Consider the following 23,029-nt stretch of genomic DNA (forward strand, 5'->3'; position numbering starts at 1 on the left):
ACACACAGCAGGGAGCAGAGGAGAAACATTGAGAGACAGAGTAGGGTATGAGCAGACAATTTGCCTAAATGGGATTGTCCAAATGCTTGCAAAGCAAATGCTACTTGTTTTCAATGACTTTATGATATTTTATTAAATATGCCTCACAATCTTTTATATAACCATTTATTCTCATTTTTTGCCTTAAATTTTGCATTTTTGACAGTTTAAAAGATGATCTTTTATTCTTTTTACACACCCATGTCACAAAGATTCATTTTTTTCATGACTCTATTCCTTTGGTCACATTAGATATATTTCACCTTTCTTATATGAGATCTCGTAAGATTCAATTTGAATTAAGCATTGGATAAGCAATCTTTTTTTACCAGTTTTTGTTGAACTTACATAAATGTTGTAGCTAAGATGATCATTTTCTACCAAACATAGCTTTGATCTTTTCTCTATTATATGACCATAACCAAAGTTGAAACTATTTTTTTCTACCCTCAAGATGTATCAATGCAAGCAAATCCTAGAATTTTCTAATACTGATCTTTTCAGCTTCATTTATTTTCTTTTGTAAGCTATTAGTATTTAGGCTTCCATACACAGAATAATGTTTCACTAAGGTTATATCTGTTTATTAAGATACAGAGTTAAGTCAAGGCAGCATAAATTCTAAAATATTACCTATTCTAGTAAGATAATTCCATGTTGAAACAAGGCTTATCATTTATTTGTTTCTTTATTGTCTTTACAAAATTATCAAAGAATTCAACACATTTAAAAATAGCTTAGCCACAGAAGAAGTCAAATAGCTTCAGATAGAGAAAGCTTGCAGAAGTAAAAAGCATAGGCATCCAAAAAAGCTTCATGAGTTAGTGAATTCAGAAAACAAATACCTCTTAACATTAAAATTTTTAAATGTATGGGCATTCATGACCTCCTTTATTTATGAAGCAGTAACATTTAACTAAAAATACTTTTAGAACATTTCAGTGAAAGAGGAGTAATGGGGATGATATACAGTCTTACAACCAGAATGGGCCTAAGAAAGGCAATTTATGAACTACCACATGAACCATGAACTACCAGATGTTTAAGCTGGACTTAGAAAAGACAGAGGAATCAGAGATCAAACTGCTAAAATCCTCTGGGCCATCAAAAAAGCAAGAGAGTTCCAGAAAACATCTATTTCTGCTTTATTGACTATGACAAAGAGCCTTTGACTATGTGGATCACAATAAACTGTGGAAAATTCTGAAAAAGATAAGAGTATAAGATCACCTGACCTGCCTCTTGATAAATCTATATGTAGGTCAGGAAGCAACAGTTAGAACTGGACATGGAACAACATACTGGCTCCGATAGGAAAAGCAGTACATCAAGGCTGTATATTGTCACCCTGCTTATTAAACTTATATGCAGAGTACATCATGAGAAACACTGGGCTGGATGAAGAACAAGCTGGAATCAAGATTGCTGGGAGAAATATCAATAACCTCCGATATGCAGATGACACCACCCTTATGGCAAAACGTGAAGAAGAACTAAAGAGCCTCTTGATGAAAGTGAAAGAGGAGAGTGAAAAAGCTGGCTTAAAACTCAACATTCAGAAAACTAAGATCATGGCATCCAGTCCCACCACTTCATGGCAAATAGATGGGGAAATAGTAGAAACAGTGGCAGACTTTATGTTTGGGGGCTCCAAAATCACTACAGATGGTGACTGCAGCCATAAAATTAAAAGACGCTTACTCCTTGGAAGGAAAGTTATGACCAACCTAGGCAGCATAATAAAAAGCAGAGACGTTACTTTGCCAACAAAGTTCCATCTAATCAAGGCTATTGGTTTTCCAGTAGTCATGTATGGATGCGAGAGTTGGATAAGGAAAGCTGAGTGCCGAGGAATTGATGCTTTTGAACTGTGGTGTTGGAGAAGACTCTTGAGAGTCCCTTGGACTGCAAGGAGATACAACCAGTCCATCCTAAAGGAAATCAGTCCTGGGTGTTCATTGGAAGAACTGATGTTGAAGCTAAAACTCCAGTACTTTGGCTACGTAATGCAAAGTGCTGACTCATTTGAAAAGACCCTGATGCTGGAAAAGATTGAAGGTGGGAGGAGAAGGGGATGACAGTGGATGAGATGGCTGGATGGCATCACCGACTCAATGGACATGGGTTTGGGTGGACTCCAGGAGTTGGTGATGGATAGGGGAGCCTGGCATGCTGCAGTCCATGGGGTCGCAGACAGTTGGACATGACTGAGCGACTGAACTGAACTGAACCGAAGAAAGGCAATTTATAGAAAATAGAATATATATGGTCAATCAAATTACAATAACTCCAAATGTGTCTTTCCAGGTAAGCAAATTGATACAGCAGAGGTCAAGTGGTTGGGGAATGGGATGAAATTGCTTGAACTATTCGCTGTACATATTATATCACATAGCAAAAAGTATTTCAAACACAGATTATAAATTAAACCCTAAATTAGATATTATAATATGATATAGAAGAGGCATGGACATTTTCTTTAGGAACTTATACATCTTTTGGGACTAAAGGAAATTATACAACTGAAAACAAATAACAAAAATCACCATTCTTACACCTTTAGTATCTTCATTAAGGCCTCAAGTAATAGTATGTTCCTTACTAATTATTTTTTTATTGATTTGATTAACCCTACCATTTACTTTCCATAAAGGTTAAATCAAAATGGCAAAAGTTTAATGATAATTTTGTTTAATTCCAGAGAATTTTTGCATAATTTAATATATTATTACATGATTTTACATGTAAAATTCTTGCTTTACTATAAGATATGGAGTATTTTCATTACTTAGTTGTTAGAGATATTATGGTTTGAGTGGGTTAAAATAGGTTTTATTGCCTTTCATCTCATCATTAAAATGTAAATCACTGTGTCTCTAGTATACCATACTTGATAATATTTTTATGAGTGCTTCCAATTTTAACCTAAGTTAAAATATTTAAATGTTATATCACATAGTAAATCTATAGCTTCTTGAGCATTGAAATGTCTTTATTTTTGAACTAGAACTGAATCCACTTTTTTTGTATTACATCCAAAGAGATGATTATGACAAGGATATTATTCATATATTATAATTTTTTAACTGCACACAATAGTGTTAAGAAGTTAAAATATTCTTCTGATAACCTCTAGTTCTTTAATTAAAAGGTCAGTTTTTTTCAGTTTCATTTATTAAAATGAGCACATTTAACAACTATAATGGGTCAAGCATTAGCACCTATTATGAAAGACAGCTGATTGTTCAATAAGGTAGTCTATATGAAAACACATTCTAAGCAAATAACTTAATAGCACTTTTCTTTAAATTACTATCTCTTCTTCAACAATTTCACACTATGAGGCAACTGAAATAAAGTTATTAAGGTCAGTATATTGAGAAGTCCATGAGTAATTTATTTTTTTCTTTGTTTCACTGGAAGATTTAGATTAAACAATATATGATGCTGTAGCTGATTTTTTAGTTCTTTATGCATTTGAAAATTCATTTTAGGTAAAAATGAGTGGGGCAGCATGTGTTGGTTCTTTATACCAGGGGATATTGTGTAAGCTGCTTATCTTTAAAAAATTCAGTGAGCATTACACACAGTAGGGTCATCTAGTGAATACAGAGGAGATGGAAGGGGCAAGAGATAAAAATAACAACTATATTTCATGACATCATGTGATAAATAATAGAAACAGTTCAACCAGTGGGAAGTGGGCTTTCAATTTTGGTGTGGTACCTTAGCAGAAAGTTAGTCCCAAGGAACACAAACACCTGATCTTATGATGCACCTTTGTAGAACAGGCTCAACTCCTGATACTGTGTCAGGAAAAACACTATTAAAGCAAAGAAATCCAGAGAGGTTAAAATATTCAACTCGCATAATCAGATGATGCTATGAGTACATACTTGACTTCTCTGGTTTCCAGGAAGAAGTAAGTGGGAACTAACTTGGCAGCATACAAGTCCTAGTCTAAGAAGCACCTACCCATCATTACTACATTCCTCACTAGCCAGGTAGTCAACCAGAACACAATACCTTGGGAACAAGGGCAAAATAATTAAGGTATAAGCTGTTAGTTTGCTAATGTGCTTTTTTTGTTTTTTTTTTTTCATTTTACTGCCCCAAAATATCTTATTCCTCAAAAGTCCAGCCAAAAAAAAAAAAAAAAAGATTGCTTAATTTGATCACTAGAGATAGGAATACCAGACCACCTGACCTGCCTCTTGAGAAATCTTTATGCAGGTCAGGAAGCAACAGTTAGAACTGAACATGGAACAACAGACTGGTTCCAATAGGAAAAGGAGTACGTCAAGGCTGTATATTGTCACCCTGCTTATTTAACTTATATGCAGAGTACAATATGAGAAATGCTGGGCTGGAGGAAGCACAAGCTGGAATCAAGATTGCTGGGAGAAATATCAATAACCTCATATATGCAGATGACACCACCCTTATGGCAGAAAGTGAAGAGGAACTAAAAAGCCTCTTGATGAAAGTGAAAGTGGAGAGTGAAAAAGTTGGCTTAAAGCTCAACATTCAGAAAACGAAGATCATGGCATCTGGTCCCATCACTTCATGGGAAATAGATGCGGAAACAGTGGAAACAGTGTCAGACTTTATTTCTTTGGGCTCCAAAATCACTGTAGATGGTGACTGCAGCCATGAAATTCAAAGACGCTTACTCCTTGGATGGAAAGTTATGACCAACCTAGATAGAATATTCAAAAGCAGAGGCGTTACTTTGCCAACAAAGGTCCATCTAGTCAAGGCTATGGTTTTTCCCGTGGTCATGTATGGATGTGAGAGTTGGACTGTGAAGAAGGCTAAGCGCCAAAGAATTGATGCTTTTGAACTGTGGTGTTGGAAAAGACTCTTGAGAGTCCCTTGGACTGCAAGGAGAGCCAACCAGTCCATTCTGAAGGAGATCAGCCCTGGGATTTCTTTGGAAGGAATGATGCTAAAGCTGAAACTCCAGTACTTTGGCCACCTCATGCAAAGAGTTGACTCATTGGAGAAGACTCTGATGCTGGGAGGGATTGGGGGCAGGAGGAGAAGGGGATGACAGAGGATGAGATGGCTGGATGGCATCACTGACTCGATGGACGTGAGTCTGACTGAACTCCGGGAGTTGGTGATGGACAGGGTGGCCTGGCGTGCTGCAATTCATTGGGTCTCAAAGAGTTGGACACGACTGAGAGACTGAACTGAACTGAATGGCAACCCACTCCGGTGTTCTTGCCTGGAGAATCCCAGGGACGGGGGAGCCTGGTGGGTTTCCGTCTATGGGGTCGCACAGAGTTGGACATGACTGAAGCAACTTCGCAGCAGCAGCAATGTTAGACCAAAGAGAAATGGGAATTGCTGGTAAAATCCCCACTCCCTTCCCCAGATTTCTGAGCTCACTCAGAGGCCATCTGAAATAGAAAAGCAGAACAAGTAACTCAGGTTCGAAGAAAGCTCTGTATGAATCTGACTTCACCCTCGAGTATGTCTAACTTTTAAACTTGCACTAGTTGATGCTATGCTATTAACTGAATGGATGTGTTAGTCACTTAGTTGTGTCTGACTCTTTGCGACCCCATGGGCTGTAGCCTGCCAGGTTCCTCTGTCCATGGGATTCTTCAGGCAAGAATACTGGAGTGGGTTGCCATTCCCTTCTCCATGAAGTCTTCCCCACCCAGAAATTGAACCCAGGTCTCCTGTACTGTAGACAGATTCTTTACCCTCAGAGCTATTAGGGAAGCCCTTTGATTGAATGTGGCCTGATTTTCTCTTACCAGCGAGTTACTGAAAGATTTACTAGAGATTCTTTCTGCCAAGATAATTGGAAGGGGAATATATACATATGCCTCAGTTTTATCTAATTCCTTCCCCTTGCAACAATCTGCCATCTAACTATGATAAGTGGACATCAAATAAATTTCCATTTTTTTCATAGTCAATAGCTAAAATCATTACAAAGCTTTCTTTTACTCTAGTAAAATCAAGACAGCCATGGAAACGTTTCCTACAATCTACTATAAGAAAACACAAAAAAGAAGAAAGGGATTGTGATATCATGCTTTCATTTTGCTACTGGAATTAATGCATGGAGTTGGCTGCCAATGAATATAACTGCCATTAGTAGCTATCAGAAAATTTTTCTCTGCAAAATATTCTATGGAGGAACTACATTACTTAGAAGGCATAAAATGAATAGCACAAAGTAATTTGGGGAATTCTGATTAGTGAATTGGGAAAGGAAGAATTTGGAATTAATTATTAATGAAGAAAACTTAATATAATATTCAAAAATGATTGAAACTCTGATGATAAAACAATCTTTTCAATTTTTTCCAGACCCTTGGCTGGCCTTTCTAATTTACACAAAAACCCCAAGCTCTCAAAGCTGACCCAAGCAGAATAGGCATATGCTTACCATTACTACTAAGAACTTCCTATAATTTTTTTTGGCCTTCAAGATTTGCAAATATATATAATCAGTAATCCTTATAGACAAGTTGTAAAGCAATATGGAAAGTAATTAAATATATTTACTGTGAGCTACCAAGATATTTGAATATCACACAAGCAGAAAGTATCTATATTGATTCCAAATTTATATCTGGCCATGAGATTTTTAAACCTCTTTCTAAAACAAATCAAGGATCTCTGAATTGAGCTAAATGTATATTTTGCGACCCCAAAGAGGTCCTAGTGAATTCTGAGTAAGGGTCTTCAGATCAAAGTTTTCTGTTAAGAAAAGAATTTCAGAAAAGAAAAAAGTTGTTTGAAAACCCTGTATTGTGAAAATATAACTGCAAGACCTAGATGCTTTGTTGGAGGAATAAAGCAAAGAAAAAAAGAGCTGGATCATGAATATATGTTCATTGTAAAAAAATATTGCCTGAGAAACATTAAATATTAATTCTAGATTTCAAACTAAAAATATGCCTACACTATTCAGTCAGATACCAAAATGAGACCTTGAAAAAATTAAATATATATATATATATATTTATATATATATATATATTTATATATATATATAAATAAAAGTGTTCATTAAGGAATTTAAAGTTTATCCCTGAATCTGCCATTTGAACACTACAACACCAGAATGTTGTCGACATGGCATAAATTTACATCCTTGAAAGGAATCATGACTTGAAAAAACACAAGAAATTCTTTGGTAATAGAACAATACAGCACAGATAAAGTTTTTCTGTGCTATTGCTATTGTTAATTTAAAAACCTCTAAAACATTTATAAGGGATTTTAAATTATGATTCATAATAATTTATTTATTCATTCAACTATAATTTATTAAGAATTCTACAAGCTAGCAATCCCAAAGCTAGAAGAAATAAAGTTCCTGTCTTTTTGAAGTTTGCATTCTAGTTGGGATAAAACAGAAATAGAGGGGAAAAAAAATTGTGCTTAAGAACATGTTAGTGAGAAATTACCTGAAGAAAGTAAATAAAACTATATGAGAGGAAGTTTCTTGTATAGGCTACTTTAGAAATCATCTTAATGTGCTTTAAATGGCAGGGATGGTGTGAAATATACAGACGCTATAACAAAAATAAATTTGATTTGAAATTTTAAGAGCAATTTCAGTGAAGTACTGCATTTACAGCATTGATATAATTTTTCAAGTTAGCCTAGACTTCAGAGTACAAAAAGGTAAGTTTTTTTTTCTTGTTATATAACTTAAGTTATAATTGGAATTTTACTGAACTAAGAGTAAGAAGACCTATGTTCTAGTTATTAACTTATTATTCATTCATCTCTTAATTAATTAATTTTTCATTTATTCAGTATAAATTTATTAAATGCTCTCTAAGTACCATTAAGCTTTGAATGGAAATACTGTGCATAAAGGAAGATCCCCTGGAGGAGGGCATGGCAACCCACTCTATTCTTCTTGCCTGGAGGATCCCATGGACAGAAGAGCCTGGCAGGCTGCAGTCCAAGCATAAGAGTCAAACACAACTGAAGCAACTTAGCACAATAAAGTCTTTATCTTTTTAATTTCCGTCATAGAACTTATAACAATTTAGATTAGAAATCAAGGACCACATCTGTGATGTTGCCCAATATATAACTAACACTGTCGTATGGTAGATATTTGGTAAATATTTACAAAAATAATAATGAAAGAAGGAGGGAGGGAAGGAGAGAAGAAAAAAGGAAAGGAAGAAAAGAAGGCAGGACAAGAGGGAAAGAGGAAGGATGAAAAGAAGGCTAGAGATAAAGGAAGGCAAAGAATGAAGAAAGAAAGGGAGGGAGGGGAACTGGGAGGGAAGACAGACAGAGGGAATTTAACAAATCTTTATGGAGTGTCTACTGTTTGTCTAGGGCTTCCCAGGTGATTCAGTGAGAAAGAATCCACCTGCCAGTGCAGGAGATGCAGAAGACGTGGGTTTTATTCCTGGGTCAGGAAGATCCCCTGGAATAGGAAATGGCAATCCATTTTAATATTCTTGCCTGGAAATTCCATGGACAGAGGACCTGGTGGGCAGCAGCCCATGGGGTCACAAAGAGCTGGACACAACTGAGCAATAGCATGCACACGCTGTTTGTCTAACCCTGTCAGAGAAACTGTTTCTGTGATCAAAACAAAAAAACAACAAAAACCTGACCAGTTTAATGAAAGTAAATGGACATTTCAGGTGTTGAATAGCTATTGGTATGAAGGAGAAAAACACAAATGAGAGCCAATAATCCAGTTTAGGAAAGGAATCAGAGAATCAGAGATGGGAGAGGTATTGCTGGATTCTGTCACAACTGCATGTTTTTACACAAGTTATAAGTCTTTTTCATGAAGGTATAAGAAGTTATATGCCAAGTTATAAGACTTTTTGATGAAGCTGAAGCAAACATTTCTAATTGCCTACTAGATCTTCACTAGGGTCCATAATATAAAGTCAATGTGTCCAAATTGATTTCCTCATTTCCTATTCTCTATATCACAGGTCCCCAACCCCCGGGCCTCAGACTGGTACTAGTCTATGGCCTGTTAGGAACTCGGCCATGCAGCAGGAGGTGACCAGTGGGTGGCAGAGCTCTCCATCATCTGCATTACCACCTGAACCACACACCGCCAAACTGGTTCATGGAAAAACTCTCCCACAAAACCAGTCCCTGGCACCAAAAAAAGGTTGGAGACCACTTTTCTAGATCATGATTTCTTCTTTTATGAATCATGTGATCATTCATTCCATGAATCCCCTGAAAATGAGAGAGCCTTCCTCTCCCTTATCCATTCTATTCAAGGGGTTTCTAAATGGTATCCATTTTTCTTCCTAAATATGTCACAAATCCTTTCTATTCTTTCATTTTTGCTCTACTTTGGTTCAGACCCACTTTATCCCTTTGCTAATTATGAGTAGTTAACTAGGATTCCCTACTCCTGTTATTGGGGCTTTCATCCTACAGCATAAAATGAAATTTTAAACATCTAGGTATAAGGGTGTCATCTCCTTGACTGAAATACTTTAGTGACTCTCCTTTAATAAAGATAAACAGCATAAATGAAATTTTCTTCATGATTTGATCCATAAATACCTTTCCTACCTCACGTTTCCAATGCTCCAGTCATGCACAAGTGCTTGAATTTCCCAAGTATATCCTCTTTTTGTCATTTCCATAATTGTGCATGTGGTGTTTATTCTTCCTGAGATGCCTATATCTCTTTGTGAATCTAACTTCTCATCTTTCACTTTTCCCAAACTCTTCTTGGATAATATTACTCAGTCTAAGAATCCATGTTTATCTTTCCATAGAGCTTTTAACACAATTCTGTGTGATGAGTGAACCATTTTGTCTTCTCTAATTAATTCTGAACACTTAGGGAACAAAAAGTCTTGTCTGATTCCTTTATAACCATAAGTGGTACATAGTAACCCTAACAAATACTGAATAAATCAGTGTAGAAATTAATAAATAAAGCATAAACAGTTCTTTATCTCATTCATAACATGTTTTCAGTAGATATGTTTATTACTAAGTTACTTTCCAATGATCAAACTTCCTATGTTTATTTAAAAAGAAAAAATATATATATGCCAGAATCTTATATCTAAGAGGGAATTCATTGTTACTGTTTCTACAGAGAACATGTATGCATGCAGGATCACCTGCCTATAGATTTATTATTTGTGATATTTAGCTTTCTTATTAAGAGAAATCAGGATTAAAAAAGAAAGATATGGAAATATAAAATTGTACTGCTAATGCAAATTAGCATGCCAATGAATGGTTACCTCTGACTACTAGAATTTTAAAAATTCCAATATATGTAAATAAAACATTTTAAATAATGTTTAAAGCATTTAAACTAAAATTTTTCTTCTTGCCATTTTCTTTTCTTAAGAGAAATCAAAAGTTTATTGTAAGTTTTGAAGAAGTAAATGTCACATATCATTTACCATTGAGAATATGCATCATTTACCATTGGGAATATATATGTACAATGGAAATTTAGTTAAGGCAGATTTTTAGAAAATAATGAATGTTAACATCAGCAAGACAAATCTATCAGTACAAATCAGCATCTTTTTTAAAAGGAAAAATAAATAAATAAACAGTCCTAAAAAGAAAACAACAGCATCAATGACAACAAAATTCTGGGACTGACAGTTTAAATCTAGTAATACTCTTTAAATCTTGATTAATTAAAAAATTATAAAAATAATTCAGGAGATGCTATTGGTACATAAGCTAGAACTAAACATTGGGTAAGACAAACTATTCTATTATGAAACATGATCAATGAGGACAAAATAAACAGCACTCTGTATATAAACCCTAATTATGAGAGGAGAAAATTCTCAGACACAGTGTAGCAAACAGATGCATCCTTATGAAGGGAAATATGAGACATCTTCACATCACTAATCACTGCCTACTCCCTTGGTGCCCCAAGGTTGAATGTGTGAGCATGCTGCTGGGAAAAGGAAACCAATTATATATTTAAAACCTGAATTATATATTTAAAACCTGAATTTAGTACTTCAGTGTTTCTGTTTGGCCTTGTAACTTTATTAATAACACTTGATAGACAATATTAGAAACTCTTACTAAGGCTTGTAGTGAAATTGCTCTTTTTCCTATTGTTCTCCATCTTGTACAATGTTAAGTTTCTGAGCATAGAGAGGTTTTTTTGGTTGTTGTTTGTTTGTTTTGTTTTTTTAGCATCTGTAATATCTAGAATTGCCCAAATTCATAGTACATGTTCATGATCTTCCATTCCGGTTGAATATAGTACCAGTGCTTTTAGCCAAAGACCACTAGGAACATACCCAGAGTTAAACAACTTGCTTTATGACTCATGGTGGCCAGGACAAACACCCCTCAAAAAGGAATAACAAGGCATCTCAGTAAGAGGGTCTTATAAAAGAAATGGATTATAGGATTTGATCCTGTATTAGGTAGCTTTGGGACAAGTCTAAGGAAGAAAGGCTTTGTTCTATGTTTGATGCAATCAGGAAATAGGGATAATGTTATGATTGAGCATTTTAATACAGTTTTTCTAAGTGAAGGGAAGGCTAAACAGAGGCCAAACCTGTAATCCATAAAGCAGTTGCAGTGAACCTCTCAGCGCAGCCTAACCCCCAGATAAACACCTGGACATGACAAACTTAAGCAAGACTTATAGAAGAACCATCCAGTCAACCCACAGATTTGAGAGAAAATAAAATGATTGTTCTTTGTGATTACTGTTATGTAGCAATAAATATTTGTACTATTCTAGAAAAAAGTTCATAAAATACTTTAGTAGGAGTCTAGTCAACCAAAAGGAAGTTATATTACCTGAAAGTTAGAATGATGAAAAAGACATGCATGCAACTAAGTCACATCTGTCCTGTCCAACTTTTTACGATCCTATGGAATACAACCCACCAGGTTTATTTGTCCATGGGATTCTGCAGGTAAGAATCCTGGAGTGGGTTGTCATGCCCTCCGCCAGGGGATCTTCAATAACCCAGGGATTGAACCCGCGACTCTTGTGTCTCCTGCATTAGCATGCAGGTTCTGTACCACTAGCACCACTTGGGAAGCTCCCAAAAAGGATATAGAAAATTATATTACTTCTATTATGAATAATGAGTAATTATGCAAGTTCTCAACAGTTATTTTTCTACTACTTAATTCTAAGGAATATTAAGCAGGAAAACTTAATGGATAACTTCAACTTCCATTTGTGCCCAAGAGATATTTTACAGCAAACATGGTAGTAATGTCCATCTGACTATTCTATGTAATTCTCAATATGAGTATAATGTTAAATAAAAATAAAGAATTCTTAAAGAAACTAAGTAATGTGTCTTGCATGAACAACCTTATGACCTAACTTTACATAAGAAGGCAGAGTAGAAGTCCTACATTCTACACTGGGCAGATGAATAACAGATCATTTGCAGCAATAGTTTTGGATGGAGATACCTGTATAGGTGACTGAAGGCAAGATAAGGTAATGATTATCCTATCAACAGGTGATAGCATTGACATTCGAATAGGAAGGTCAGAAAGGACTGGCAGCATTGTTCTTCAACCAGAAAAAGCACCTCAACTTTCAAAAAAAGGTGTACCTTCAAAGATACATGCAAATATAGCTAGAAATGTCCTTAAGAAGGCCATTTGGATATACCATGGCACTTAAGTTTTAGTTACTTAAAAAGCCAGAGTCCCAAATTATAGATATATTACAGACACTGTTTTTTCCCAGAATTGCATTTGGTTGGATTCTTCTTCAAAGACTGTGTTACCAATTTCACTCTAACTTGGTTAGAGAGAAACTTCACATATAATTTTGTGGAAGATTCAATCTCAAGGAACATAATCTCCAGTGTACTATTTAAGTGCTCTATTCAGTTTGGTTCAGTTCAGCCATTCAGTCGTGTTCAACTTTCTGTGACCCAATGGACCCCAGCACACCAGGCTTTCCTGTCCATCACCAACTCCCAGAGTTTACTCAAACTCATGTCCATTGAGTTGGTGATGCCATCAAGCCATCTTATCCTCCATCATCCCTTCTCCTCCAGCCTTCAATCTTTCCCAGCATCAGGGTCTTTTCAAAGGAGTCAGCTCTTCACATCAAGTGGCTAAAGTACTGGAGTTTCAGCTTCAACATCAGTCCTTCCAAAGAATATTCAGGACTGATTTTCTTTAGGATGGACTGGTTGAATCTCCTTGCAATCCAAGGGACTCACAGGAGTCTTCTCCAACACCACAGTTCAAAAGCATCAATTATTCACTGCTTGGCTTCCTTTATAGTCTGACTCTCACATCCATACATGACCACTGGAAAAACCATAGCCTTGACTAGATGGACCTTTGTTGGCAAAGTAATGTCTCTGCTTTTTATTATTTTTAATTTTATTTTATTTTTAAACTTTACAATATTGTATTGGTTTTGCCAAATATCAAAATGAATCCGCCACAGGTATACATGTGTTCCCCATCCTGTCTCTGTCTCTGCTTTTGAATATGCTGTCTAGGTTGGTCATAACTTTCCTTCCAAAGAGTAAGCATCTTTTAATTTCATGGCTGCAGTCAACATCTGCAGTAATTTTGGAGCCCCAAAACATAAAGTATGCCACTGTTTTGGCTGTTTCCCCATCTATTTGCCATGAAGTGATGGGACCAGATGCTATGATCTTAGTTTTCTGAATGTTGAGCTTTAAGCTAACTTTTTCACTCTCCTCTTTCACTTTCATCAAGAGGCTCTTTAGTTCTTCTCTTTCTGCCATAAGGGTGGTGTCATCTGCATGTCTGAGATTATCGATATTTCTCTTGGCAATCTTAATTCCAGCTTGTGCTTCATCCAGCCCAGCGTTTCTCATGATGTACTCTGCATAGAAGTTAAATAAGCAGGCTGACAATATAAAGCCTTGATGTACTCCTTTCCCTATTTGGAACCAGTCTGTTGTTCCATGTCCAGTTCTAACTGTGGCTTCCTGATCTGCATACAGATTTATCAAGAGGCAGGTCAGGTGTTCTGGTAGTCCCATCTCTTGAAGAATTTTCCACAGTTTATTGTGATCCACATAATCAAAGGCTTTGGCCTAGTCAGTAACGCAGAATCAGATGTTTTCTGGAAATCTTTCTTTTTCGATGATCCAGCGGATATTGGCAATTTGATCTCTGGTTCCTCTGTCTTTTCTAAAACCAGCTTGAACATCTGGAAGTTCATGGTTCATGTATTGTTGAAGCCTGGCTTGTAAAATTTTCAGCATTACGTTACCAGCATGTGAGATGAGTGCAACTGTGCAATAGTTTGAACATTCTTTGACATTGCCTCTTTTTGGGACTGGAGTGAAAACTGAACTTTTCCAGTCCTGTGGCCACTGCTGAGTTTTCCAAATATACTGGCCTATTGAGTGCAGCACTTTCACAGCATCATCTTTTAGCACTTTCATACATGATCATCATCATCATCATCTTTTAGCTCAACTGGAATTCCATCACCTCCACTAGCTTTGTTCGTAGTCATGCTTCCTAAGGCCCACTTGACCTCACATTCTTGGATGTCTGGCTCTAGTTGACTAATCACACCATCGTGATTATCTGGGTCATGAAGATCTTTTTTGTACAGTTCTTCTGTGTATTCTTGACACCTGTTAATATCTTTTGCTTCTGTTAAGTCCATACCATTTCTGTCCTTTACTGAGCCCATCGTTGCATGAAATGTTCCCTTGGTATCTCTAATTTTCTTGAAAAGATCTCTAGTCTTTCCCATTCTATTGTTTTCCTCTGTTTCTTTGCACTGATCACTGAGGAAGGCTTTCTTATCTCTCCTTGCTATTCTTTGGAACTCTGCATTCAAATGGGTATATCTTTCCTTTTCTCCTTTGCTTTTCGCTTCTCTTCTTTTCACAGCTATTTGTAAGGCCTCCTCAGACAGTCATTTTGCTTTTTAGCATTTCTTCTTCTTGGAGATGGTCTTGATCCCTGTCTCCTGAACAATGTCATGAACCTCTGTCCATATATCGGGTCTAATCCCTTAAATCTATTTCTCACTTCCACTGTATAATAGTAAGTGATTTGATTGAGGTCATACCTGAATCGTCCAATGGTTTTCCCTACTGTCTTCAATTTAAGTGTGAATTTGGCAATAAGGAGTTCATGATCTGAGCTACAGTCAGTTCCTGGTATTGTTTTTGCTAACTGTATAAAGCTTCTCCATCTTTGGCTGCAAAGAATATAATCAATCTGATGTGCTCTATTACTTAGCCGTAATCATTCTTATTTTGGTAATGATATTCTAAATGTGATCAATGACACTATGAATGTAATTATTGCTGAAACTTCTTTTCAATGGTAGTTAGAACTTGGAGCCAATTATCTACAGAATAAACTTCAAGGAAGCCAAAAGCCTGGAAGAGCAAACAAATTTGCACCTGGGAAATGGACCTTTGTTTCACCTAGTCCCCCAATAAATTTCAAGGAATGTACTTGAGTTGTTGCAAGTTTTGTGCTTTTGGTTGGCAAGCAGGGGTAACACTTAGAATCTAGGAACATATTTTGAACGCATAAAAATGGCAGACCATGTTCTACATAAAGGGTAGTGGGCTACTACTCTATTCAGGGGCGGCACTGGGCACTACTGAAAGGGATTTGAGAATCAGAAAGGCTTGTCATTTTGACTGAGACTACTATTGTATCTCTGGCTTTGAGTAGCAATTTGTGTACATCAAAGGACTTACATCTTTTGGTTGTCTGGCCATCTTTCTGTCACCATCCTTACAATGGAAGCCCTAGGGACTGATGCCTAAAGTAAATTTAATATTAATATAAAGCATCACATTCTGGTTTACTGACTTTTGGGGAATTGGGGGGGAAAAAAGCCTGGAAAGATATGATTGCAGAAAAACAAATGATCATATTTTTAACCATTCTTGCACCAGAAAACAAAGGCTCTGTAGTTGGAAAACTGGGAAGGACAGTTGTAAAACTGTGTTCTCTTCCCTTCTTTTCCCTTTCCTTCCCCCTGGGCTCTTTGGCCAACTGGTTAAAAAAAAAAGCACCTAGAATCCAAAGTAAGCAAAATGTGTAATTTCCCTGTGGCTTCTGCTGGTTCAATAGAAGAGGCACCTGAGGTTTAACAAAAGGGAAAGAAATGGAAAACCACAAGGTTAGATGTCTGGCTGGCAAGGAAGCTGATACTAAAACTGTGGTCCATGTGGCTGGAAGGAAGACAACTCTAATGGTGCTGCTGTGAATGGCTGAGGTCCTTGGGTCTTGCAAGCCCCAGGCTGGCAGGTAGCAACTTTTGAGGCATGCATTTGCAAATGGCTGAAGTATTTGATACGGGAAAGGTTAAGAAAGGAGCTGAAAAGTGTTTTCTCTTATATTGATGTAGTTCTAACTGCAAGGAGAATAAAAAGAGGATGAGGGGGTCAGATCACAAAAAGAAGACAAAACAAGTTAAAGCTTTGTTATCACTTTTAATTGTGAGTAGATGTGTGAGCTAATCTTGCTGCTTTAACAGACAGGCTGAAATGAGAGCAGTGACCTTGGAGCACTGTGATTTGCTCAAGCTAATTGGGTTACAAATAATGGTATTCAGAAGTCTGAGTATTTGAAATAATTTTCTAATTAGAACAGGTAGCCTCCAAGTACAAATGTAAAAGTACTTAATAGAGACAGAAAACTTTAATTGTTAAGAGTAGGCAAGGACTATTGCGTTTTGAAACTTCTGATTAAAGTCTGGTGCATAATATGTATGGGATCTGGTCAGGAATAAGGTGTTTTTCAACTATGGCATTGTTGCCATTCTGAGTACTATATTTCATTATAGTTCAGAACCATCCCACTCATTAGAGAACAATTAGGATCTCTGCTCCCTCCCCAGAAAAAGAGCATTATCCTGAGAGTCCACAGTTATTGAACAAAAACATTTCCACATAACTGAAGAAACAAAAATAAGCTAGAGTCATGGCACCTAAATGTAAATTTAATAAATATACACTGAAAATTTTTGATCTGTCCAAGATTCCTAGTATATGGAATTAATATGGTCTTGTAATCACGTTGGTATATATTTCTGACAAAATTTTGGTGAGGGGGAAATGACTTCTCTGGGCTGAAGCTAACTGGGGATGTGGTGGGAAGTAGGGGAGGAAGGATTGACCAAGCATATGAATACTTCCTCAGTTCACAAGTCTTAATTCTAAAAGTTTTCTTTCTGTTTTTATAGATTTTAAAAATATGGTTTAAAACTACTGTATCTATACTAGGAAAGATCCATGTGCATAAATGCATATACCTTCTTTCAATATAAGACTATTCAAATTTAGGTGAAATGTCTCGAAAATGAACTGAGTGGGAGCTGACAAAAGTGTCTCTCTGTAAACCCAGGTGACAAGAGTTGAAGAGCGACATGAGAGAAAACGCAGACTTGCTACAAATGCTGACCGAGCGCTTGAAAGAGGTCGTCAGCTGCGTCTCGTTCCTAATGGAGTTTAAGAGTGCCTTCTATGCAAGAAGTTAGTACATTTAACGGAAGTGACTCCATTTTCACCCCTATGACAACACAAATACGTTCTGGTAAAGTAAGTTTCCTGAGAGAGTGAAGATACTAATTTGATAAGCAAAACACAAGACTTTGGTATTACAAGCCATCAAGCAGATAGTGAATGCACAGTAGCTAATTCATGGGAGGTTTTTGTCAGTGTAGACATGTAATTCCACGCAGTGACTGTGTCCACACCAAGGGCAAAATAAGACAACAACCAATGACTTTTGAAACTTGGCAAAACCATAGCTACATTCTCTTCACCAGTTTGCCCAGATAATGTCCTGTGTTCCTTCTCTGATGAAGTCATGCAACTGGCTCCCACAGAATGCAAAGTCAAGCATACAGAGATGGCATGCCTTAATTTATGCAAAATGCTGAAAATTTGCAATTGATCTCATAAAAATAACTTACTGAATATGTTGATTTTATGTGTATGTTAAAACCTTTGAAGAAGAGTCTAAATGTACATACAAAGACTTTGAGACATATGCAAACGGAACATGAACATAAATAAGACAACTTTATTGGTGCTCTTTGTGAATTAAATCTCATGAAACATCACAGTAATGTAAAAATATAGATTTAAGTCATTATTCCACTTAAACTTTGGAGTATTGTTTTAAAATCTTTGATGTTCCTGCATATTAATTTAATTGTACTTCCTAGCATTCTAATTTTTGTTTTAGTTAGACAAGTTAAGAAATATATTTATATTCTTAAAGGTTCTTAGCAAAAATTTGAGTTCAATATTAAGGTTACCTAAGATAAAAATTAAGTATTAACATAAGTGAAAATGAAGAAGAAAGATAAAGCAGTTTTAAACTCAGCTTCAAAGCCTTTTATTTGTCTTCATTGTCCCTTTTTCTGGCTGTTAGTTATTAACTATAGGTGATTATAATTGAGATACCAAATATTATATATTTAGAAGTGTGAAATAAATTGAAAATTATTGATGTAAATACGTCTTCTGAAAAGGGTCATTTTTCTGTTCTCTCACTTTAGAACTTGTTGTGCCACTTTGCTCTTTCTTATTTTATAACCATGACTAAGTAGTTTAAGTACTTGTTGTGTTAATACTGCTTATAATTTAATTTCATATGTATGTACATATATGAAATACACACACACATATATATGTGGCATAAATATCTTGAATTGCAAAATTGAATTATTAAGGCATCAGTCTTCCAAACTCAAGTTGTAAAGTCAACACAATCTCAATCAAAATTCCAGAAAGCTCTTTTGAAGATATTGACAAAATTATTCTAAAGTTTATGTGAAAGGAAAAAGATCTAGAATGGCCAACACAATACTAAGAAGAACAAAGACAGAAAACCCACATTACTCAATTGCAATACTTACTATTAAGCAACAGTAATCAAAACAACATATATTGGCAAAAGAAGAGACACATATATCAATGCAACAAGATACCAAGCTGAGAAATAGATTCCCACAAATTTTATAAGTTGATGTTTTACAAATGAAAAAAGGCTACTCAATAAAGAAAAGATAGTCCTTTCAATAAATGATACTGGAACAATTGGATTTCTTGTGCAAAAATATAAACCAACTCACAAATGTTGTATTTTTTATAAAAATCAATTTAAAATTGACCACAAATCTAAATGTAAGCACAAAATGATAAAACTTCCAGAAGATAGCAAAGAAGGAAACCTAAATGACCTTGGCTCTGATGGCATAGATAAGTAAAACCCATGTATTAAAAATACATTAAGTTGTACCTTATTAAAATTTAAAACTTGTGCTCTGTGAAAGACCTTGTTGGGAGAATTAAAACACAATACAAAGGCTCAGAGAAAATATTTGTAAAACACATATATGATAAAGGATTTGTATAAAAAATATAATAATAATACTAAAATTTAAAAATAAGAAACTAACAATCTGATTAAATCTCCAGGTTATCTTTCTGACCCAGGGATTGAACCCACCTTGGCATTAGCAGGCAGGTACTTTACCACTAGTTCCACCAAGGAAGCCCCTAAATATCCAAAGAAAAGATCAAAAAGACCAAACCAAAGAAAATATACAGATGATGAATAAACACATAAGAAGAAGTTCAGCATTATATCTATATATACATATGGAACTGCAAATTAAAACAGTGAGTACCACTACACAACTAATATGAATGGACAAAATTCTAAAAACTAACAATATCAATACCAGACCACCTGACCTGAATCTTGAGAAACCTGTATGCAGGTCAGGAAGCCACAGTTAGAACTGGACATGGAACAACAGACTGGTTCCAAATAGGAAAAGGAGTATGTCAAGGCTGTATGTTGTCACCCTGCTTATTTAACTTATATGCAGAGTACATCATGAGAAACTCTGGGCTGGAAGAAGCACAAGCTAGAATCAAGATTGCCGGGAGAAATATCTATAACCTGAGATATGCAGATGACACCACCCTTATAGCAGAAAGAGAAGAAGAACTAAAGAGCCTCTTGATGAAATTGAAAGAGGAGAGTGAAAAAGCTGGCTTAGAGCTCAACATTCAGAAAACTAAGATTATGGCATCTGGTCCCACCACTTCATGGCAAATAGAGAGGGAAACAGTGGAAACAATGGCTGACTTTATTTTTTGGGGGCTCCAAAATCACTGCAGATGGTGATTGCAGCCATGAAATTAAAAGACTCTTACTCCTCGGAAGGAAAGTTATGACCCAGCTAGACAGCATATTCAAAGGCAGAGACATTACTTTGCCAACAAAGGTCCATCTAGTCAAGGCTATGGCTTTTCCAGTGGTCATGTATGGATGTGAGAGTTGGACTATAAAGAAAGCTGAGCACCAAAGAATTGATGCTTTGAACTGTGGTGTTGGAGAAGACCCTTGAGAGTTCCTTGGACTGCAAGGAGATCCAACCAGTCCATCCTAAAGGAGATCAATCCTGGGTGTTCATTGGAAGGACTGATGTTGAAGCTGAAACTCCAATACTTTGGCTAACTGATGCAAAGAGCTGACTCATTTGAAAAGACCCTGATGCTGGGAAACATTGAAGGCAGGAGGAGAAGTGGACAACAGAGGATGAGATGGTTGGATGGCATCACCGACACAATGGACATGTGTTTGGGTGGACTCCAGGAGTTGGTGATGGACAGGAAGGCCTGACGTGCTGTGGTTCATAGTGTCACAAAGAGTAGGACACAACTGAGCAACTGAACTGAACTGAACAGTATCAATTGCTGATGAGAATATGGATCAAAGAATACTCATTCATTGCTGATATGAATGCAAAACTGTGTTAATTTGGAAGATAATTTAACATTTTGTTACAAAGCCAAACATAGTCTTAGCATAATGATCCAACAATTATGCTAACAGGTATTTGCTTAACAAATTTGAAAACTTTTATAGAAGGTTTATTTAAAATCACTAACAACTAAAAGTTTAAAAGGTCATTCAACAGATGAATTAATAAGCAAATGCTGGAACATCTATGCATATATACAATGGAACACCATTAAACTATAATAAGAGATGAGCTGTCAAACGCTAAAAAATTAATGAATCTTAAATACACGTAGCTAAGTAAAGTAAGTCAGCCTGAAAGTCTACATACTGTATAATTACCAATTGCATGTCATTTCAAATTCCCTGATAGCTCAGTTGGTAAAGAATCCATCTGTGATGCAGGAGACCCCAGTTGGATTCCTGGGTCAGGAAGATCTGCTGGAGAAGAGATAGGCTACCCACTCCAGTATCCTATGGCTTCCCTTGTGGCTCAGCTGGTAAAGAATCCGTCTGCAATGTGGGATACCTGGGTTCAATCCCAGGGTTGGGAAGATTTCCTGAAGAAGGTAAAGGCTACCTACTCTAGTATTCGGACATGGAGAATTCCATGGACTGTATAGTCCATGGGGTCACAAAGAGTCAGACAAGACTGAGTGACTTTCACTTTCACTTTCATAGTAATGGTTCAAAAGTTTAGCAGTTTCTAGGGGACCAGGGGAGAGCTTGGGGACCAGGGGTTATAATTGAATGGAGATTTTCCGTGGTAAAACTGTTCTGTACAATACAGTGATGACACTGTGCAGTTTTCAAAAGCCATAGAAAATTACAGCACAAGGAATGAACCTTTATGTGTACAAAAGAAGAAAATCATTTAAGAAGCCAGAAGAATTCCAGAATGGAATGCAAAATTTAACAAAGCAATAGAAATCTATTACAAATACACAAAATAACCAGAGCTCTTGAAGAAATAGCTGATTTTAAAATTGGGGAAGGAAGTATATAAGATGACTTTAGAACACATTATAGGATCAGAAAGTAAAGAAGTGTTCAAAAAAGAAAAAAAAAAAAAAAAAAAGGCACACGAAGAAAATTTGTCCAAGGAGACATGGTAGCCAATTTAAAGAACTCTAAGTGGTCAAATCTGAAACAATTTCAGCAACAAAATAAATAAAGTAGAATTGGATTTATAATCTAAATATGAAATAAATACCCCTGAGTCCATCAGTTCAGTTCAGTTCAGTTCAGTCGCTCAGTCGTGCCCGACTCTTTGCGACCCCATGAATCGCAGCACGCCAGGCCTCCCTGTCCATCACCAACTCCCGGAGTTCACTCAGACTCACGTCCATCGAGTCAGTGATGCCATCCAGCCATCTCATCCTCTGTCGTCCCCTTCTCCTCCTGCCCCCAATCCCTCCCAGCATCAGAATCTTTTCCAATGAGTCAACTCTTCGCATGAGGTGGCCAAAGTACTGCAGTTTCAGCTTTAGCACCATTCCTTCCAAAGAAATCCCAGGGCTGATCTCCTTCAGAATGGACTGGTTGGATCTCCTTGCAGTCCAAGGGACTCTCAAGAGTCTTCTCCAACACCACAGTTCAAAAGCATCAATTCTTCGGCTCTCAGCTTTCTTCACAGTCCAACTCTCATATCCATACATGACCACAGGAAAAACCATAGCCTTGACTAGATGAACCTTTGTTGGCAAAGTAATGTCTCTGCTTTTGAGTATTCTATCTAGGTTGGTCATAACTTTCCTTCCCTGAGTCCATACTGACATAAATAAGTAACTGAATATATTTAAAATATATAAAAATTAAGGAAGAATAGACAAATCTATCCACAGGAGAATATAAAAATAATTTATGTCAATATTAATACTGCTTTCAAGGGGTAGGTGGAATGCATGTAGTGATTTCTTCCAAAATATACAGTATGGAAAGAGGGGGAGAAAGAGTACCTTTATAGTATAGAAACCTATTATTAACTTTATCATCAAAAATGATGTCATGTTAACAATATGTACCTTTGCAACAAGATGATTAAAATGGCATTTTATTCCTGTAGTCTTCCTACCAAGACACATATATTCAGTCTAATCAAAAGAAAAACAGACACAGTATCAATTGAGGGGTATTCTACAAAATATCTGATCAGTACTTCTCCAGATTGTCAAGATCATTAAAAATAAAGGGAGTCTTGAGAAACCATCATAAACAAGGAGAGCCTAAGGGA

The sequence above is a fragment of the Bos taurus genome, chromosome 14, assembly GCF_002263795.3.
Source record: "Bos taurus isolate L1 Dominette 01449 registration number 42190680 breed Hereford chromosome 14, ARS-UCD2.0, whole genome shotgun sequence".
Classification (NCBI taxonomy): domain Eukaryota; kingdom Metazoa; phylum Chordata; class Mammalia; order Artiodactyla; family Bovidae; genus Bos; species Bos taurus.